Genomic DNA, 20,537 nt, shown 5'->3' on the forward strand with positions numbered 1-20,537 from the left:
TTTTTTTATAAACTTTTGGAGCATTGGTGCCTTTTTGCCTGGCATTTGATATATTAAGTAGAAGCAAAGGAACTGAGACATCTCTTTGTTTTCAACTGGCTGTCAAGCATATTTGCCATTGTCTTCCTGCAAAATGTCATTTAAATGTCATGTCAGAAACGGAAAACTCTGTTCATCCCTACATTTTCTCTCTACAAATGGATTTTATTCTCATTTTCCACCATCTCTTGATGGCAGGTGAACATGTTGGACTCAAATTTGGAAAGGCAGAAGAGGAAAGCATATAAATTTCTGTAAAAACATTATCTCCATATGCGACAGAAACTTCATGGTATAATCTAGATAGTTTTCATGAGGTAGTTCCTAAGTGGACAGGTGGTAAAAAAAATAAAGAATTTTAAAAATAGCATAATATAAAAAATAATTGTAGTAAAATTTTTAGAGTTTACTGTCACTGTTGATCAGTAAAGCAAGATAAGATGCTAATAAAAAGATTTTTAAAAGCCTGTTTGGAAACTTAAGACTGCTCTTCTAAATAACTCCTATCACAAAGGAAATCAAAACTGAAATTATGAGCTCCTTAGAATTGAATGACCGTGGGAATGTTAGATTTTGATAACTATGGAATTCGGCCACAGTCATATGCTAAACACAATTCAGGATTCAATGCTTTTATGAATAAAAGACTAAATATTCAAGCACATAAGAAAATTAACCACAAAGCAAAAGAAAGAAGGGTATAATAAATACAAAACTAGAAATTCATTGATAAGCGAGAGAATATAGAAATCATGGATATAAAACTAAGAGTTTCACCCTGGGTGGAAGTGAGTGAATTAATTACAGATATGTTTTTAAAAATGTTATTTATTTTTAGAGAGTGGGGAGGGAGAGAGAGAGGGAGAGAAACATCGACTGGTTGCTTCTTGCATGCTGCCAGCTGAGGACCCAGCCTGTAACCCAGGCATGTGCCCTGACCGGGAGTCCATCCCGCCACCCTTCACTTTGTGGGCCGACACTCAATCCACTGAGCCACACCAGCCAGGGCACAGGGTGCATTTTTAGCAAAATAAATTGCTTCTCAGGTTCATCTGAAAGAACAGATAGAGACCACTCATTAAAGATTCAGACTGGATGCATTTAAACTGCCCCCCCCCTTCCTGAAATCCTACAGAAATGAGGGTAAGGGTGTTTTTCTTTGTTTGGATTTTGCATAAATCCTCAAGGCCGGAGGGCAGGAGAACATAGGATCTGCAGAGCAGATGGATGATGACGGCTGACTCAGCAGTCCCTAGAAAGCTGAGTCCTGACCAAGCAGCGGAGAATGCGCACCCCATAGCACGAGAGAAGCTGGCAGATTTTCTCCAACGACACAATGATACCCGAAATAGGGCGGTTAAAACAGAGGAAACCGACGGTGGGAACCAAAAATATCCAGGGTAGGGGGGGGAGGAACTTGGTAGATCATAAGAAGCCACTGATATTTCAAACGGAGACCCCCCCAACAGATTCCAGAAAAAAAAATAGACCAGAAATTTTAAATCAAGCAGAATAAGGAAAGATTGACTGCCCTTTAACCATTACAAGTAAAATGAGTGAAAATGCCCGTAGCAGAAATGTAACCTGGATTTTTTTTCCCCCCAGGAATTTGGACAGAGTGTCTGGTTCTAGCACACCACGCCTTGTCCTCCTCAGCGATTCACTCTCACGCCCTTCCATTATGCTCTTCAGTTGAGGAGCCAGCACGTCGAGGTTGGTTTCTGATTTTAAACTCTTCAACTTTAAGACGACCGCATTAAAAAGCATAGAAAAAAAATTAAACTTGTATACCATTTCAATGTTTTAACTCTGTAAAACGCTTCGAATTAACACCTAGGACAAAAAAGGTTCCATTTTTTTTTAACTTAAAACACAATCCATATACGAATTCACTTGAAGATTAATATTGGGCTTTGTCAACAAATGTGTCCCTGTAATTTACACAAGTAGCCCATGAGGTTTTGCTACGTTTTTTTTTTTTTTGGAAAGTAAGAGTGAATCATGGAAAGAACACTTGCAATTAATCTACAAAACGAGTGTGGGGTGTGACCTCAGGGCAGACAGAGGCTGAACCTTTCTGCGTGACTTCAGCGTGGAAGGTCCAGCCAGAAGGACTGGCCCCACCAGGCACCCGCTCTCGGTTTCGCTAATTTGTGTTTGCCAACGTTTTGTTTTAAGACACTGAGTTCATGTATCTTTGCTGGAGCCTGCACTCCCCACTTTTGTGACCCATAGACACCATATCTATTGTCACATTCAGCATTCGGACACACGTATGTAACCCATCTGGCTTCTGAAGGCGTTTGAGTCTGTGATTGCGGGAATACGATCTATTCCAACTCCACAAATTGTAGTAAAGAGGCACTTGCGGAATCCACCAGGGGTCAGCACACAAGGCGTTACTGCTTGGAGAGCAGTATCTTTTGAACCAAAAAAAAGAGAGAGAGAGAGAAAGCTTAGAAACAGAAAATGCATTTTGAAACTCAGATATGTTCATAATTAATTTTTTTCCTCCCCAGTAAGTTGCTGCACGTGCCTGCTTTTGATTTTTGCCTCTGAGGCCAGGGACCTCAGCAGCCATGAACTCTGATGTCTAGTCAAGATGACTCCATTAGTTAACCCTCTGGAAAGTAAAGAACTACCTAGCATATAAGCTTCTCTAAGAAGTGCTACTATAAAGTGTTTACTTTATTTTTTTACACTTTTTAAAGTCCCTATGTATTGAATCCATATCTGTTTGACCATGAAACTCTTTTATTCACCTGACTCCTACTGATTCCTCCACGATGCACTTTGGAAAATGCTGTGTAGCTGAGGGGAGCATTGAAGACTCCAGCGTTCAAAGCCCCTTAGAAGTCAGATGCCCCTTTGTAAAATCACCTTCCTTTTGAAGCCTCAGAGTGTTAGAAGTGGAATGGAACACTGCATTGCTTTCTGGAGGCTCCGTGGAGAAAGTGGTCCGGCTTCCCTTTCTGTTCAGGTGTAGGGCTCCTGTCTTTTATTGAAAGTCGAGGCTGCGCACTTTTCTCCAGCCCCCATGGCTAGCCACCTGTCTGGAGGGGTTGCCGGAGGGGGAGCCTTACCCGGGCCTTCTGGCCCCGGGTGGAAGGTGGAGCCGGAAACCCCTGAGTCCATTTCCACCCTTCAGATCCCATGAGTGCGACTTCACTTCATGCCTTTGGGCTCTGCTTTCCCACCCTGCCTCTCGGACAGCCTTGAAAATGCACCAGCGTCTGGCCGGCGTAGCTCAGTGGATTGAGCTCGGGCTGTGAACCGAAGCATCACAGGTTCGATTCCCAGTCAGGGTACATGCCTGGGCTGCAGGCCACGGCCCCCAGCAACCGCACATTGATGTTTCTCCTTCCCTTCCCTCTCTAAAAAGTAAATAAATAAAATCTTTAAAAAGAAAGAAAGAAAATGTACCAGCGCTTTCAAAGACAAACGGGGGTGGGGGTGGGGGAGGGGTTCCTATACCACTTGCTGTCACTCTGAGAAAATAATAACCCCACTGAGCCCAGCGGTTCCTTCTATAGACCGAGACACCCAAGACCTACCCTCACCGAACAAGTAACCCACAAACTAGCTGTCTCCAGTTTGGTGCCCATCTGGCTTGGGGTCATCTCAGGGATGTAACCCACCCGAGAGACTTCCCGGATAGGGCAGCGGGGCAGCTAAAGGATACGGGGATACCTGCGGGTCAAACCCACGAAAGCAAATGGAAAGGAGGCCTGAAAACCTAAATTTCCAAAATAGACTTTAAAAATAAAGTTTCGTCATTAAGAAAAAAAAAATCTGAAGTAATTTTTCTTTAGGAGAACCCTAGCCTGCCCCAAGTGCTAGCGGAGTGGTGGTAGGTGGCAGGGTGGGGCGGCTGGAGCCCTGGCGTGAGGTCCTCTGCTGAGACAGAGCTAGAGGAGAGGGGGGAGGGCACCCCAAAAAGAGCCGAGACCAGCCCGGCGGGCCCCGTTGGCACCCCTGGGCCGGCCCTGCTGCGCTTGAGAGCTCCGGCCGCGTGCATTCACACGGGCGAGCGGCCAAGGCCCTTGTGGGCTACTGCTGCTCGGGGGCGAAGGGCAGAACGGACAGCTGCGAGTCGAGATCTGCAACCCCGCGGCCGCGCTGGGTGTTTTCAGAGAGGAGGTCGATGCCGCGAGCTGCAGGGCAGGTCGAGGCAATGGGTTTGCCGCAGGAGGCGTCAGGGACCCCAGGCAATCCGGGTGCTACTCTGAGCGCTTCTCACACTCAACGCAGGTGGAGGGTGTGTGTGTGTGTGTGTGTGTGTGTGTGCGCGCGCGCGTGCGTGTGTGTGGTCTGAAAGGCGCACCTAGAGAGCAGGGTCACCGCCAAAGTGGCGTGAGACGCGGGAAGAGGTGCTACGTGCGCTTCAGCTTGAAGACAATCAGTTTGAAAAGGAGAAAAGCGGCCCGAAGGACAACGCTAAGCTGGACCCGGAGGGCGCTCTGGATTCACCCTTCGGGCTCCGCGCCTCCAGGACGCCTTCCGGGAAGGCGCCCCCGCCCCGCAGACCTCGGCCGGGCCTCGGTGGACCAGACCCCCGGCGGCCTCCGCTGGACTTGGAGCGGCCCCGGCTCTCGGCGTTGCTCCGGGCCAGGGCGCAAGCCCGGGGGACACGGTGCCCGCGGCCACGCGAGGGCTGCCCCCCCCCCCGCCCCCGGCAGCCTCAGCAGGTGACTGCGGCCGTGAGCCAGGACCCGGGCGGGGCGGGGCGGCGCGGGCTCCAGCCCCGAGCGGACCGGCCGGGAACAGCTCCAGCGAGGCCGCGGACAGCGCAGGGCGACCGCGAAGACTCTCCCCGCGGACCCCGTGGAGGAGCGCACCCCGCCGGCCCTTTTGTTCCTCGGCCGCGCTCCACGTGGCCGCGGCGGGGGCGTGGAGGGCGCGGCCGGGGATCCGAACCTGGGCGGGGCCGGAAGCTGCGGCGCCGGACCCCTTGCGCTCTGCGCCCCGGTTGGGGTGCAGGGACCCAGGTCCCGGGACTGGGCCCGCGGGACCCCCGGGACCCCCGGGGTGGTGGGGGCGGGGCCGGCCTCGCTTTGTCTCGGAACCGGCCTGCGGGATGGGAGGGGGGTGGGGAACCGGCTTCTGCTGCGTCCCTCTCTCACTGGCTCTGGGGCTGGGGTTTCGGCTTTGTCTGGTCGCCCGAGTTATTCAGGTTCCTGAATCTTGACGCCCTGAGTCTCTTTGGTTTCCCATCCCCCCGCGAGCTCAGAGCTCCCTATCTCGCCCCTCCCGCGTCTTGCACAGCACACAGCGGCCAGTTTGCAGTTTACACACACACACACACACACACACACACACAGAGAGAAAACGACCCTACACACTGGAAGTCCTGCCCCAACCCCACCCGACCCCTCCGCGCGCTCATCCTGCAAAGATCCAAAAGCAGGCCTAGACACCAGGTTGCTGGCAGGCCCGCTCCCTCTTTTCCGTGTCCTCACAGCTCACGGGCGATACCGGCACCGATGTTAGAGGGTAAATTCGAGGCCGGGGGGGGGGGGGGGGGGGGGGATTGCGGGGATCCTTGAGTGGAAGGCCTGTGCGGGCGGGCGGAACACTGCCTGAGCCGGGAGAGACCCGGCCACTCAAGTAACTGCAGTGTCCAGGCTGACGTTCCTCCTCCCCGCTGTAGGGTCAGGACTTGGCCTGGCCAGGTGGTGCTTTTTTTTTTATTTTTCATTTTTTTTTTTATCAAGGCTATGCTTAACGACAGCGTACTTCTGTAATGCTGACCCAATGAAAAGGAAAACTTCAAACGGCGACTTTGCCATTTGCTTGACAAATGTGCACCGTAGAGAATGTGGCTCAGGTTAGAGGGCACCTGCCACCAGATAAGCTCGCTGACCTTGGGGCGTAGGAAATAGACTGCAGGAGCGAGGAACGGCTTCACGAATCCGCAAGGTTCGCCTGAGCGGCCAGGTAGCTAGGGAACGCTAGATGGAAGAGCCCCCAAAGCGCAAAGGAGGCAGAGGAGTCAGTCCTGTGTGTCACGGCTTTAAGCTGGCGAGTGTCAGGCGCCAGAAAAAGAAAAACAAGGGGAGAAAACCAAAAGCATCGGTTTGAACTGAGGAGTGAAAAAGGCAATTACGGGTAAACCCAGTTCGAGAATTATTACTTTAATGGACTGGATGGTGCTGGCAACCAGAGGTGGGGAATATTCGTGGCATTGGTGGTATATAAGATGTTTTCTACTTTGACGGAGGATATTTTTTAAAATTTTTTTAAAGATTTATTTATTTATTTATTTTCAGAGAGGGAAGAGAGGGAGATAGATAGAGAGAGAAACATCAATGTGTGGTTGTTGGGGGTCATGGCCTGCAACCCAGGCATGTGCCCTGACTGGGAATCGAACCTGCGACACTTTGGTTCGCAGCCCATGCTCAATCCACTGAGCTATGCCAGCTAGGTGACGGAGGATATTTTAACCCCACCTCTCTTTGCAGGAAGGCCTTGCAGCAGAACATGGCAGTTAGGATCAGGAGAAACCAACTCGAATCCTAACTCAGGCCTTTCCCAGCAGCAACAGTCCAGGGACCGCGGTGGTGGGGAGGCAGGTGCCTGGCCTCTCAGGGCCTCAGGTTGGCCACCTGTGACAAAGGGTTGCGCCAGAATTAAATGAAGTACAGTGCCTGTGTACACCTGGTAGCTGCTATTAACCAGCATAATTGTCATTGCTAAAAATAATAAGCTATTTTTGTAGAAATTACGCTATGGCTTTAATAGGCATTAAATAAACATTTTCTTTCTTTTAAAAATATGGTTTCTTTTTTTTTCTTTTTTAAAGATTTTATTTTTTTATTTATTTTTAGAGAGGAGAAGGGAAGGAGAAAGAGAGAGAGAAACATCAATGTGTGGTTGCCTCTCACATGGCCCCCCACTGGGGATGTGACCTGCAACCCAGGCAGGTGCCCTGACTGGGAATCGAACCTGTGATGCTTTGGTTCGCAGCCCCCGCTCAATCCACTGAGCCACGCCAGCCAGGCCAGGATTTACTTAAATAAACAAATGACCCTTTGTCATCAGCAACACTGTCTATGTCTGGTGGTTAGTCACAGACTTCCCATTTAATCCAAAGACAATATTACTCAAACTAGAATGTTGACAATTTCTTAGTTTTGATTTGTTTTATTTAAGAATACTAAAAACGTTTACAGACTGTGGCCTAAAGAAGCTGGTGAAACTCTGAATCGAATTTATGACCAATTAAACAAAAGAATCAGAAGGGGCAGCGTGCTCAGGGCCTCACAGGGGCCACAACACCCCCTTTGATGTGGGGTGTTTCCCAATTTTTCTTGGCATTCTCAAGGTCAATATCTAATCTTCCCAGCTTGCAAGGATGCTTTGAAATGTGAGAGAAAAGTGAAAGATGTTCTTCCTGCCCCTGGGAACCCTCATTCTCTCTCTCTCTCTCATTCCCGGGGGTGTCGGGGAGAAGGGAGAATAATTAAATAGTAAGTACATCAATGCTGATCTCATTCTGTTCATGGGGGTGTACAACTGGATTTACATTACAAGGGTTGGATTTACATTGTACAGTCCTTTAAGTATTTTACAAGTAAGTCTTTTAGACAAAGGCTTGTAAGGACTTGCCTGGACTGATTTGTTAAAACATCCCAGTTCTACATAAAACCAAGCAAACAGGTGCATGAGGAATGCTGTTGGGAGTAAGTCTGAAAGGACTTGGTAGGTGGGAGGGCCGGCTGGTGGCAGAGGGACCCTTGGGTGGGGCACAGGGACAAACGCTGATGCGGCATGGGGAGGGGGTGAAATTGGAAAGGGGTGCTGTGGTCAGCAGTAGATGACTTCCGCGTCTGGGTGACCGGTGGGTCCTAGTGCTGGTGCAGGGTGGGACAGTGGCCAGTCTGTGCAGGGGCAGGAATTAGCTCACAGATCAAAAAAGGGTGGAGTGGGGGATAGGGGGTGGGGAGGAACGGGCTGCTTTGAAAAACCCTTAAAGCCCTGGGCAGGGATTTTCTCATGATGTGAGGAGCAAATGCGAGAAAGAATGACAAGGTTCCAAAGTGCGTCAGAGTGTCATCGTCAGCGGCAGCCCCAGAATTTCCAGTGTAGCAGGCAGCCACCTCCTTTGGGACACCTGAGTATTTGTTGGAAGCTCATGTGTGGGCCAGGCATACTGATGTTACTCAGGCTGCACGTGTACTCGGACCGGCTCCTCTAGGTGAGAGAGCTACGAGCTGCTAAAGCGGTGCCCCTCCCCACCACCTCTTTTTTATTAAAGCCTCACCTGAGGACGTCCTTATTGATTTTAGAGAAAGGGGAAGGGAGGGAGGGAGAGACTTGTCCTGCCCTGGGAATCGCGTGCATTCACTGCTCCTCACCAGCGTGGTCAGGCGTGGTAAGCGCTCCAGATGGAACTAGCCACATTTTACAGATGAAGCATCTATTTCTATTTCACAAACCACCCCCAACCTTGGTGGACTTAACCACCATTTTGTTCGTTCAGATTCAGGTGAGGCTCAGCGGGTCAGCATCTCTCTGCTCTAGAGGTTAGGGGCCTCAGCTAAGCCGGCTGGGACTGCCCGACTCTCATGAGATGTTGGGACCACTTACTTGGGGCCAGATAACCCAAGATGGCCCATTCACATGTCTGGGGCCTTCGTCTGTCTGGCTGTTAGGTGGGGGACTGGGAGTCCCCTCTGGGTGGTCAGCCTCTCTGTCTCTCCATGGTCTCTCACCCTTAGGTAAGATGACCTTCTTTACATGGTGGAGGGCTTCCAAAAGGGCATGTGTGGAAGCTGCAGAAGCTTCCTAAGAAAGAGGTCTGAAGTCACACAGCATCACTGGCCCGCTTTCCCTGGGGCAACGCGAGTCTCGCAGTGAGCCCAGACCCCAGGAGAGGGAGGCGGCGCCCTGTGCGCACACGGGGATGGCTGGAGGAGTGTTGGCGGCCGTCTTTGCAGACCGTCTGCCGTGGGCTGGGGGCTCGATGAGAATGGCCCAGCCAGCTCTTTAACTGAGACTGACCCGCAAGTCCACACTTGAAACTACCTCAGATTTCTGAGAACAGCCCAGCCAGCACTGGGCTTCTGTATTTATTAGAAATATTTTCTATGTGGCTGAAATCTGCTCCCTCTTCCAGAGTGGTGATCTGAGCTTGGGCTCTTTAAACCTTCCTACTGCAATGAAATTCACTCTCGGTCCTTTTCAACGATTACTAATAATGGTTCAGAATTCAGTGGTTGTCCACTGATGGCCATTGGCGCCAAGTCAGTGCCAACAGGAATCCCCAGTCTGGGGTGCGGCGAAGAAGGAACTTCATTCAGCGCAAACAACTCAGTAGTGACACGGCAGGGCTGTGAAATCAGCCTGGCTGTGAGGTGGCCCCGGGACCCCCAGGCCCCGTTCAGCTAGGCAGCTCTGCTCCACGAAGGTCCACTCCACTCTGCTCCAGGGACGCAGCTCCCGTGATTGCGCTGCAGCTGGAGAAACGCTCTCTTCAGTCTTCAGTCTTCAGTGGGAAGTGCACTCCCTGAGCTGGCTTCCACGGACAGAAGTCCCTGCCTCTGGTCCCGGCTTTGCCCATCTTCATGCAAATGAGGACCAGCTAATCATCAAAGTTTGATTGGTCCAAAAGGTACTGTCCTACTAGGTCAGAGTAGAGCCTCTGTGATTGGTTGGAGCTGTGCAGTTCTGACTGATGAGAAAGGGTCAGTGCTGCTGGTTGTAAAAGGAGTTCAGGAAACCTTTAAAGGGCCTGCTCAGATGGCAGAGACAGTGCAGGCAGGCAGGCAGTTCAGTGCGGGCCTCTCCGTGAAGGGCAGTTTTCTGTGCGTCGCCTCTGTGCAGAAATGCCTGCGAGCTTCTGCCTTTTTTTTTTTTAAAGTTCAGTTAGTCACCAGGAGCCCTTCTTAGCAGGTGTCTCTCTCTGTTTTTTTTTTTTCCCTCAGGGTTCCCATAGTGAAGGACATGCACACCTTTCTGCTTTAAAGCAGTCCACCACAGGACGGTGGAGAGTGCCCCAGAGATGCACGGGGAGAATCTTTAGAACGTCCGTCCTCTGCCCGTTACCCTGTCTCACACAAAATGGTGCTGCTTATAGCAGCAGGCAACTATTTTTCTTCTTCTTCTGTCTCATCCTTTCAAATGTGCCTCAGTCCAACCCTTGGCCTTTTTTCTGCCCGGATTCAGTGGATGGACTCTCACCCGAGAAAGAAACTGTGCAGAGTTAACGCCTTTCTCGTTGTCAGGGGATGCAGACGGTTTCCCCGAGCAGCAGGACGGCTGGGACCGGCAGAGGACCGAGCGCCAGGCCTTGGATCTCGTGTTTTCTCGTTGACTGAACACTTAGCTCTGGTCATGCCCACTCCCGGTGACAAACCCTGGAAAATGCATTGGTTTCATTTCCTGCTTTTGTAATCGCAGTATAGGAAACATTTGATTCAGGGCCAGAACGTGAAAACGTTTTAAGCTCTGTGTCAGCTTCCTGGACACTATTTTCTGAGGTAGCTATGGCAGGACCCAGCGCCTGGGCTAAATACAGAGTCCCCAAGGAGTGCCTTTGTTAACGAAGTTTGATGGTTTTACTGTAACTTTCTGGTTTTTTTTTTTTTTCCTGACAAAATTAAAGGCAGCTCCTCTTTAAAAAAAGCTTACTATGTATTTTTGGGGATTTTATTATCAACTTAAATACTTTCAACCAAATGAAGGGAAACCAGTTTGCCATTTAATCACAGAGAAGTTCCCTCTTGCTTTATCTGACTCTGCGAGAGGAAATTGGTCATTAGCAGGGGATCGGCCTGCGTCTGCATGGAGTCCCATGTCTTCCTAAAAGGAAGGCCCGAACAATGGGGGATGTGAACTTTCATTGGACTGTTGTTGCAATAAATAGGCGTGTCTGTCCAGACACATTCCTTTCTGAGCTTCCGTTTCTGCTAAACCTTTTATCTCTCGCACATTTCCCCCTCAGATTCCTGATGCCCCTGGAAAGATAACATTTGCATAAATAACGACAAAAGTGGTACTAGGGCTGGATGATATTTGTGTTTGGCCAGGTAAGGTTTAACTTTGAAGAGGAGTTATTTGAGCTGTGTTTGAAAAAGAAACCCCTCCCCCCAATACAGTGATGCTACTTGTCCAACCAGGCACGGTTCCCACAGAGTAGAAATCCCTCGTGCGTCTCCCCCCACCCCACCCCGTATCTCTGCCGAGGGTGCTTAGGCCAAGCATCAGTGTGAGGAGTTAACACAGGAACTGGTGCAGACATGCTCCTAGGCAGGAGGGGCCATGGCAATATCATAACTGAGCGTCAGTGTCGGACAGATGGTGATGCAGAGCAGTGGGACCCATCCCTGTGCCCTGCAGAGGTGGCCAGCCTGAGATGACCCTGGGAAGGACAGAGTGGGAGGACTAACACCCTGCCTTCACCGCCCTGCAGTGTGCAGGCCCCCTCTCTGGCCTGCAGATGCCATAGGGCAGGTGGTCCGTCCTGGGACACAGAGCAGGTGGAGAAGGGTGAGGGATCAGAGGAACGAATGGACGTTTCCGGCACGGCTCGACTGAGGGAGCGGAGCCTGAGAGAAGCTGGGCAGCGAGGCCAGGCTGGGCTTGGGGGCCAGCAAGCGGAGAACGGGAGCAGGTGACACGGGGGGCCATCCTGGGAAATCCAGCCCAGGGCCTATCTGTGGCCCCTTTGGGGCACCGCTCACCCCTTCGTCTCCTCGCCTCAGGTCTACGACTCAGAGGATGGACAGTGGAACGAGTCCCACGCTTGGCAGATCAGCAGGGCCCCCCTGTCCCAGAACCTCAGCCAGAGCCCCTCCTGGAACTTTCTGTCACTTGATAAAGAAATGGTCAGATTTTCCCAGCTATTCCCAGCTGTCGCATGCATGCCACGAGATGATTGGTTTATGGCCTGGAGACCACATTGAAAGGCCCTGTCTCCTTCCTTCAGGTAAAGAGAGATTGTTTCTGTGTGTGTATGTGTCTGTGTGTATTCAGGGGTGGGGTGTAGAGTGAGAGAAGACAGAGAGAAGAGAAAGAAAGGGGTACAGAAGCGGGGAGGGAGAATGGGGGAGAGGGGAGAGAGAATGAATGAAGGGGCTGGAAGTGAGATCGGATACAACCACGGGCAGAGCTGGACCATGATCCTAAACAAAGCGCCCACATGGCATGTTTCTCGGCAGCACCGCGTCGCTCCCCAGCCCCTGACACAGGACGTGGTGGTCCCAGGCGCGGGACGAGCAGGCAGGAGTGTGGCAGTGGTGGTGGGCGTGCTGCAGGACCGGAGTGTGGAGGTTGTCGTTGGGATGCCAGATTTCTCAGGGACTCGCGAGACAGTGACGTGGGCGATCTTTGGGTAACAGCCTTTTGTGTGTGTGTGGTGCCCTCTGTTCTGTTTTATTATGCCTGTCACCTGCTGCCTAGAGGCACCTGGAAAAGTGGTAGTTCTGAATTTTGATGTGGGTGGCTCTGAAATTCCATCCATTTATTTGTGAAAATTGACATGAGATGAGTATTTACGTGTATCTTACAATGAACAGAAAGCTAGATGAGATAGAAGTAGAAATCACCACAGGCTTTTTTTTGGGGGGTGGGGTCAGTGATGAATCTTTTTCGTTTGCTGAGCACCGGTTTTGACGCGTCCTTGCTGGCCGGCTCCGATCAGATGCCCCAAGGCACCTGCACCCCCGGCTGGGTCTGGGATGGCCCCCCGGGCTTCCGGTTTCCTCGAGTTTTGCTCTGGCCACGAGGAGACTCCACACCAATTCCCAGGCTAGTTCTTCCTCCTGGAATCTGTTTCCTCCTTCTCACGATTTTGGTTTCTCCTTTTACTCCCATGTGGTCATTATTTCAGTTTATATATTTTATAGTAAGGATGTTTAAAACTTCTGTTGGTGGAGGATAAATAAATGTAAAGAGAACAGGACAGAGCATTTAATCTGAGAAGTAAATAACATACTGATTTTTTTTTGTTGTTCAAATCGGGCCTGGTTGCTCTAATGTTACCTGTCAAATAAAGTCAAAAAACTAAACTCAGAGTGTTTAGGAAGGATTACTGTAGCAAGTCCCGGGCCTGGCTTTAGCGCGGGCTGCTGCACGGCGCGAGACGTGCTTCCACTCTGGTCTTTAGCGCCTGCGTGACTGTGTTTCCTGCATTCAGATTTCATTCCTGAATTTCTCCGTAAGATGTTCTGTGTTCATCTTCTGAGCACCTCACTAGAGTGGAGCAGGGGCTGGGGGCCAGGAATTTCTGTCTGTTTTATTCACAACTCTGCCCCTAGAGCAACGCCTGACTCATAGTAGGTGCCCAATGAATAGCCACTGAACGAATGAATAATGTTACAGATTTTTAAGTTAAGAAAGAAGAAGCAAATGTACATCCAGGTATTTGGATGGGGGAAAGCCTTCTGAAATTTCTGAAAAGTGAGCATTTTCTGCATGATCGCAGCAACAGGCTTTGCAGGTTCGTAGCCAACAGCAGTCATACGGTCCTCCGGCCTCCATACTGTGCATCGGGTTCCAAGCCAGCCGCCCACTGCTCACAAGGTCCCCCACCCCCTCCGCGTCGGATGAAAGTGCCATGAGGAACACGACATAGGTTCTTCTTGTTTCTGACATGTAGATGATCTCTCACTGTGGTGATACTTGAACCCTTCTATGCACTAGAAATTGTTTCTCTGGAAACTGGAATATTTGATGAATTTATAAGCTGCCCTTCCATTATCATTTTGAAATTGAGCGCGGCAGCTCCAACAGCCTCTGGTTCATAGCTTGCAAAATCTGTCAAAAGTATTTCACTGACTGTTGTGATTTTGGCCCATGATAATTCAAGGAATTAATATCTTTTTTTTTTTAAGAAATTGTTACAGGCGGCTGGTGCCAATATTGAGAAGAAAACCATGAACCAAACTCATTTTAAACTGGCGTCTTTTCTGTACAGTCGAATCAGTGTCAGAGCTTGTGGGGTTTACTACCCGAAAGGAAGCGCTCAGGCCTCCTCCATTCATTCCGTTGTTTGAGTGCACGTGGAACTTGAGAGTGGCGCTGTGGAGCCGGTTCAGCACCATCCTGTCTCCCAGTGCTTGTCCTGTTACCAGGGACGCAGGGCGTGATGAGTGAATGCTTACTGAACACAGCCCAAGTTACGGAGCATCCCTGTGCTCTCGCAACCACGGCAGGCATCCTTGGGCGCGGAGTGGGACCGCGCGGCAGGATCTCTGCGCAGGGTAGGTTCACAGTCTCTCTAAGGAGCTGGTGGGACCGACGAGTGAGAGGCCCGCGGGAACCTGGACGCAGCCCGTGCCGACTGTGGTTTGGAGTTGCTCAGAGCTCTGCTCGGGGCCGTCTCCTCGCTACGGCCATTTCTCCTGGTGCTCTCGCTCCGGGCTTCCTCTTTTAAATCATTTTATTTCATTATAGTAAGTAGAATTCTATGGTACATGGCTGTGGTTAAAGAAAAACACACTAGTCCAGTTTCACTCAGGGCTGTTCTTGGCTTTCAATTCTGTCTCCAGGCCGCAGCCTCTTAAAAGTGTGTCTTCCACCCAGAGTCCTCGCGCGTCCTCGCAAACCCGCAGGTTCCCCGCAGCCCCGCCCCGACCTGCTCCCAGACCAGGGAAATGGCATCCCTGCGCCCTCGGCTTTTCAAGCCAGAAGCCTGGAGCGTTTTCATGTCTCCCCGCCTTCACTCCTGACCTCCAGCTCACCCCAAGCCTTGGTGATCTTCTACCTCCCACATAATCCCCTTGCATTTCTACTGTCTCTGACCCCAACCCATTCTTCTCGTAGCAGCTGGCGTCGAAAACGTGCGTCAGATTGTGTCACTCATCGAAAACCCCTCACTGGCACCTGTACATGGGGAAAGTGGACTAGAACGGCACGAGCCTGTGAGTGGAAGGAGATGACACCGATGAAGCTGAGCGAGGTCTGTGGTCTAGCTCCCAGCGCTGTGACCGACACCAGTCCCTCCTGATTCTGACTGCGCAGTACGTTCCCACAGGACGCCACAGTTGTTGGGAGTTAGGCCAAAGGAACACGGGAATCTGTGTACCGTTTCTGCAACTTACTCTGGGTCTGTAGTTAGTTTGGAATAAAGTTTAGGACACTTGTTCGAGAATAAAGAAAATCATTGTTTGCCACTGCAGCAAATCCAACTCTAACCGCAGCTGGGCTGCAGATCTGATCGCCGGCTGCGGTTCCTGTCCGCCCCCCACCTTTCCCGCCCCTCCCGTGTCACTCTCCCTTCAGTTACGCTTCCTCCGCTGCACTGGATTCCTGATGGATCTCAAAACACAGCAAACGCCTGTCTGCAGCAGGACAATTGCACGTGCTGTCCCGCCTGCCCAGAATGTTATTCCCGCGGTGGTTCTTCCTCACTTGTTGGAGAAGCCTTCTCTGACACACCTGACACCTCTATGGGGCCCGCTTGGTGCTTTTCCTCACTGGAACTGTTTGTGATCTACTCGTAGTGTTATTTGTAACGAATGCGTGCGTAGTGTTCACTGGAACATGCGGTCTAGCGAGAGAACACGGACCAGTCATGTCTGTTTTACTTGCTGCTATATCCTTGGGCCCCTGCACGCTGCTGGGCCTGTACTCCGTGTTCGACGAGTGTTTACTGATAAAAAGAAAGAGCAAAGAAACACGCTTTCAGATCCCAGGAAAGGGGATGCCAGTGTCGACAGGAGCTTGAAGAAAAGTTTCATAAAAGAACTTGCTAAAAATGTGAGTTAACAAAGGGTGTCCGGTTTGGCAAAAGCTGTTTTGTGTGTGTGCACAATTAAGATTCTGTGTCCGAAATATAAATTTATATCATGGCTATGCACAGTTCCATTTTATGTTTTGTTAACTTTGAGATTTCGTAATCTATTTTAAAACCAATAGCGGGAACTACTGGAAGGTCTAATATTTTAAGTTTCCCCCACGAATCTTGCAATTTATTTGGACTCATTCTACCTAACCTTTTTATGCAGGGTAAAGGAGAGAGGTGCTGCATTTAAGTTACTTGTTAACAATATATACTATTGTGGCACTATTTTCTCCTAAAGTTCTAATTAAATAATTTGGAAAATATGGAAAGATACATATGGAAAGAAAGACCACAGTTATCCCATGGTCCAGAGGTCACTGTTCACACTTGTATTTTCTTACTGCTCTTTCTAGGCATATATTTTTTTTTTACCAAGATTAGAAACATACTATATATGATATATTATAATCCGGCTTTTAAAATGTAACATTAACATAAGCAGTTTTACATCAGGAGGTATTATTTGAAAGAAGTTTTCACATTCTAGGGCCATGATTTATTTCCCCATGCTCTATTGCATAGATGCACTCCATTTTTATCTTCTTTGAAACACAGGCTATTTTTTTCCACTTTCACACATTTGCAAAGTGATGAATCTCTTTGCCCACAAGTGTTTGCCCGAGTTTCTAATATGTGCTTAGAATAGCTTTGCAGAGCAGAATTACTGAGTCCAAAGGTATTCACATTGTTAAAGCTCTTGGTAATCTGTGGCCCAATTGTCTTCCAGAAAACATGCCTTCCCATGGCTGTTGCTTTATTCCCAAAGCACTTTGGCATTTCGCTCTACGGAAACTGGTATAACTCAGGCCTGTGTTGGACCCCTTCCAAGCGTTGTATTGCTGACTGGCCAGAATAGCCTTGCTCCGGGGTGGTCTTGCATTAAAAATCATCTCAGTGCCTGGAGACCCAACGACAGCATGATCCCAAGCATCCTGCACATTTGCTTCCTCATTATGCTAAGGGAGAAATATTAGTATTCGGGTCTGGTTTCCTGAGCCTGAAGTTGGACAGAAATGGGAGGAAGTGGGTTCGTTTAAATTCCCAGAGCATTCCTGCGCATCGGTGAAAAGTTACAATTTTTGAATAGATACCTGTATTTCAGCTGGTCCCATGGCGCCTGAAAAATTTAGGGCACGATGAAAAGGGTTGAAAGGAAGCAGTGTCAAAAGACCCAGAAAATCTAGTGTGTCGAGACTGAAAACAAGACTTCAGGCCTTTGAATTCTACCACCTCATTCCCAGCCATGCATCCTGTCAGACTCAGGCCGCTGGGTAAACAGCGTTGGAAAAGAGCCTTTGACACTTGCCGTAAAAACTTTTTTGAAGCCGAAGGAACATGAACAATTGCAACTACAATAGGCTGACAAGTTCTCTGGAAAACAGTTATGTTTTATTCTCCATGGGGTGGGGCGTGAGTATTTTTGGCTCTTCCACGTGCTCCTTCAGCATGTAGTTTCAAAACTGTGTGGACAGAACGCAGTGAGGATGTTTTCATAGTTTTGATTGCGGCGATTCACAACAGGCCCACGATGTGTTTTGTGCATGCACGTGTGTGTGTGTGTGTGTGTGCAGAGAGTGCACACTAATGTGCAATGGAAGTGTACAGTCTGTAGGTCACCGGGATCCCCTATGTCCCAGGGACCCCAGGGCAACAGAGCTTGGCTTGGCTATTCCCTGGGCAGGGAAGCCTTCTGGTGCCGCGGAATTCCTTCAACTCTGCATTTCCTGTTGTTCCTGGAGCTTCGGTTGCTGGCAGAGACACGGATCGCTGCACCTCTGTCACACTCTCCTTTGAAGTGATGCTAGGGTGTTAACTAGTCACTAGGCTAATGGACAATTACTTCTAAGAGATTTTAAAGCATGTTTGTTGATACCACGATTAGGCTATTTATGGTGTTCTTTTCCAGCAGAGTCAGAATCTTTCTCTGTGAGAGCAAACATAAAATGAATAGAGATGGTACAGCAGGGTGCAGTGATGTAAGAATGTGGTGCTAATGAGGGCAGGATCCCCAGAAGATCAGAAGAACAGTTCCATTGGCACCCACAGAGAATTCTCACCTCCACCAGCTGTGCAGACTGGGGGCCATTTGTCATGGGAAGGACTGTGTCAACAGCGGGACAAGATGTTCGGGGCACACTGGGGCCACCTATGGTTCCCCTCCCGGCGAGGGACAGTCATCATGGCCATCCTCGAATGTGACGACTTTCTTCTTGAAAATATGCTTCCTGATTCATTCCTGGCTTTGCTTTGCAAAAGTGGGGGGAACTGCAGAAGCTAATACTCGAGTGGGGCAGGGAGAGGGTGTTGGCTGTGCCCATAAGACGGGGGAGTTTACGGGGTCCCGGTGCCTGTGGGGAGCCCTGGCGATGCCAGTTTCAAACCCGCCTCCTACTCCCCTTTCCTCATATAGAAAAGAAAGCCCCCAGGAGAGAGTGGCAGTTAGTTCTAATATTCATTCTAGGGACCGGTTACGTGAATCTTACAGTGCACCTGTATTAGAGCTGGGAGGAAAGGGTCCTTTATTCACAATGATGGAGAACTGCCACTTAAAAATTGTGACTCCTACAAGAAGTGTTTGGAAAACAATACCCAGTGGCTAGTTGGTATGGGTTAGAGCTTATCTTTCCTTGCAGCTGTGGAGCAAAGTGTACTCTTCAGACCACGTTCTAGTTCTAGTTGAACCATATTAAAGGGGGAGACCTGAGGCTCTTCCCTGGCCCCATATTCTCAATCTAAAAAGTCCAGTTGGGCTGGATGTCTAAGGTCCCATCTAACTCTAAGCTTGATGACTTAGTCATGTCAATAGCAACTCCAGTGTTTCTATTTGTCTCATGTCTCGTCCCATAAATAACCTCTTCCAACAAGCACTTGCCTCGGAGTGTGTTGGGAGCCTCCATAATGGTTTGGGAGCCATGAGTCAAGAGGTCCTTGTTCTTAATCTTCAAGTACGACTTTGCTGAACAGGTAATTTCATGTCTAGTTTTATGCATGGTAGGTTTCCCACAAATAGAAACTACTCGCCTTTTTAATTAAGACCAGTGACTCCAAACCCATTTATGTTTAAATGGGCACTGTCATAGGGTTGTGTGGAACTGGTTGGGTTAAAAAAAAAACATGGAGCAAGCAAATATGCCAGTACTGAGTAGAAGGGCAGAAAACGCAATGCAGGCCACACTAAAAAAAAAGTGTTTATTGTTGGGTGTGTACCTTGTGCAAGGCATATGCAGGCTCATTTTCTCATTAACCCCCACAGTGACCAAGGATGGAGCCAGCCCGTTTTGGAAAAGAGCAAAGAGACACCCTTGTGCATAATTCCAACCTGGTCTCCTTCCTTAGACCAATATTCTCCCAATGCTGGAACTCACCACTTTTTACGTTGTGTATTTGAGCTATATTATTGCTTACAGTTATACGTGTTTCAGGAGCTGTTCTCTTTTTCTCGTGTTATCTTGCAGAATTGATACCACAGGCAAGTTTCAAAGCTTTTCAGAATGATTCATATTGGGAGAAAAGTTCAGCCACGAGATATTCGTGTTTACGAGGTAGCCATAGAAACTCCAACCCCCGTTGGTGTCTCATCAAAAAGTTCTTTTATGAAGTCTCATCGACCAAAATTCCGGCTTTGTGTTTTAAAAACAGGGCGGTTATTAATGTGCATGGCTGTATCTTCTATTTTTAGTCTGGTCAGCTTAGCCTGCCCCTTCCAGCAGCTGGGACGGAAGCACCACGTGGGAATTGAAGCCCATTAGCAGTGGGAGAACAGCTGACGGAGCAAGCTCAGCCCCAGTGCTGCAGGGCCGACCGGCCTGCCCGGGCATGTTGGTTTCGGTCTGATTGGCCTGTTGGCTCGATGCTGAGTGAGCTCTAATTATTTAAAGGTTGGCATGGGAAGCGGTGTTTCTCGCCATGGGAATACCCATCTCGGTGTGTAACCTACGTGGTAATTAAGGCCAGGCTTTTTGATGGAGCCTCACCCTTGCAGAAGTTGAGGTGTGGCACTACATGAGCTGCCCATTTCTAGCTTATTTTTGAAGGTGCACATTACATACATGAGTAAAACATTTAAAACCTGTGTGTGTGGTTCCCAGCCAGTCGGCGCCCTCCTTCCCAGGTACAGACGTGTCCCTGCACGGACGGATGGGAGTCCCAGTGCTGGGAAGGTGCTGGTTCACGCCGCGGGGAGACCTGGCCACGGCGTCCACGGTCCCTTTGCAAACAAACCCTGGCAGGGTTTTTGTTGTTGTTGTTGTTGTTGTTGTTGTTTTGATTTGTTTGTTATTCCATTTGATTTCCTTTTGGGTCACGTCTTAAACTTCTTTTTTTAAAAATTACATATATATATATTTTAAACAACTTTTTATTTATTTATTTATTTTTAGAGAGGAAAGGGAGGGAGGGAGAAAGAGAGAGAGAGAAACATCAATGTGCGGTTGCTGGGGGGTCATGGCCTGCAACCCAGGCAGGTACCCTGACTGGGAATCGAACCTGCGATGCCTGGTTCGCAGCCCGCGCTCAATCCACTGAGCTACACCAGCCAGGGCTTAAACTTCTGCTGAGCAAATATCACTATTGTTTATTAATTAGAGTTGACCTACAACTCAGGTTGTTGACAAATAGCTAACATCTTTCTACCGGGGGGACAGGAAACATGCATGTGCATGCGATGAGAAGTTTGTCTCATATATATTTAGCTACCAGGTAACTGTAGCCA

The sequence above is a fragment of the Phyllostomus hastatus genome, unplaced genomic scaffold, assembly GCF_019186645.2.
Source record: "Phyllostomus hastatus isolate PE091 unplaced genomic scaffold, TTU_PhHast_1.1 phas_contig_137, whole genome shotgun sequence".
NCBI classification, from domain to species: Eukaryota; Metazoa; Chordata; class Mammalia; order Chiroptera; family Phyllostomidae; genus Phyllostomus; species Phyllostomus hastatus.